General features: G+C 37.3%; 1 non-coding gene across 1 annotated transcript; it reads right to left on the bottom strand.

Moving 5' to 3' along the window:
• Nucleotides 1–230: 230 nt before the first annotated feature.
• On the bottom strand, nucleotides 231–337 carry LOC131479951 (U6 spliceosomal RNA). The gene has a single exon (XR_009245198.1). It is a non-coding gene; the product is annotated as a U6 spliceosomal RNA (small nuclear RNA).
• Nucleotides 338–1,669: the final 1,332 nt, after the last annotated feature.

Raw genomic sequence — 1,669 nt, 5'->3', positions numbered from 1 at the left:
AAATGGTACCATTGAATTACCATACAGTGTTATATTCGTTTTTGGAAGACAACTGTATTGTGTAAATTGTAAAATTTTTAGTATACTTTAAATAAGAATAAAAATTCTGATCAATGAATGATTAAATGAGAACCTTATCTGATTGTACACAACACATCAATGCTTTGACAAACCTTAAGTTATGTATTTCTGTTTTGAAATATTGGTAATGATGTCTTTTTTTTTTTTGTAAAAATATGAAACGCTTCACGAATTTGCATGTCATCCTTGTGCAGGGGCCATGCTAATCTTCTCTCTATCATTCCAATTTTAGTGTATGTGCTGCCGAAGCGAGCATGGTAATGATGTCTTAACAATAACTTCTTTCAAAATCTGTTCTTTAAAAAATTACTAAATAAAAGGATTTCTTTCTTTTTATTGGAAAGTCAGATTTTCCAGAAAGAAGGAGAAACAAACAGAAACATATTCTATAGGCTGGTTCACTCCTCAAGGGGCCACAATGGTTGGAGCTGGGCTGATCCAAAGTCAGGAACCAAGAACTTCTTCAGGTCTTCCATGTGGATGCAGGGTCCCAAGGCTTTGGGTCATCCTCTACTGCTTTCCCAGGCTATAGTCAGGGAGTTGGAAGGGAAGTGGAGCAGCCAGGACACAAACTGGCACCCATATGGGATCCAGGCGCTAGCAAGCGGAAATTTTTAGTCACTAGGCTATCATACCAGGCCCTCAAAATGTGTTCTTATAACTCAGTATCTTGAAAAGTAATCTGTACTTCCAAGGTTTTGACCAAAAGAGAAGAGTGCTTAAAAAATTATGTGAGGCAATATTCCTAGGAATGGGATGGCTGGGTCATATGGCAGGCTTATTTGAAATTCTGAAAGCACACTCCATGATTTCCACAGTGTTTGTACTAGCCTGCACTCCCACCAGCAGTGAAGGAGGGTGCCTTTCTCCCCACATCCACACCAGCAGTTCTAAGTAGAGTTTTGAATGCAGGCCAGTCTCACTGGAGTTAGGCTATATCTCAATGGGGGTTTAGTTTGTATCTCCTTGATGGCTGGGGAGCCTCAACATCTTGTAATATGTCTGTTAGCCATCTGAATCAGTTCTTTTGAAAAATGTCTGTGCCTTTCCTTTGCTGTATTTTATTTTTTTTACAGAATTTTTCTAGACTGACCCTAGGTTTCTGAAGCTCTTTGTAAATCCTGTATATTAGTCCCCTACCACTTGTGTAGAGTGCAAATTTTTTCTCGCATTTTGTTGGTTGCTTCTTAACTTTGTTTCCTTTGTTGTACAGAAGCTTTTTAGTTTGATGTAACCCCATTTGTTCATTTTGGCTTTGACTGGCTGTGCTTTAGGCGTCTTTTCTTTTTATTTATTTATTTATTATTTTTAATTCATTTTAGGCGTCTTTTCTATGAAGTCTTCCCCAGTTCCTACTTCTTGGAGAGTGCTTCCTTTGTTTTCCTCAAATACTTAATGATTTCTGCATGCAGATTTATGTCCTTAATCATTTATAGCTGATTTGTGTATAATGTGACAGATACAGATCTTGCTTTTTAATTCTTCTTAAGCATCTAATCAGTTGTCCCAAAAGTATTTGTTGAAGAGACCAGGCTTTTTCCCTGGATTGTTTTCAATTTTCTTGTCAAAGATTAGTTGGCTATACATG

This window comes from Ochotona princeps, chromosome 3, assembly GCF_030435755.1.
Source record: "Ochotona princeps isolate mOchPri1 chromosome 3, mOchPri1.hap1, whole genome shotgun sequence".
NCBI classification, from domain to species: Eukaryota; Metazoa; Chordata; class Mammalia; order Lagomorpha; family Ochotonidae; genus Ochotona; species Ochotona princeps.
The sequence above is the reverse complement of the archived record's forward strand: the minus strand, read 5'-3'. Positions and strand labels throughout refer to the sequence as shown.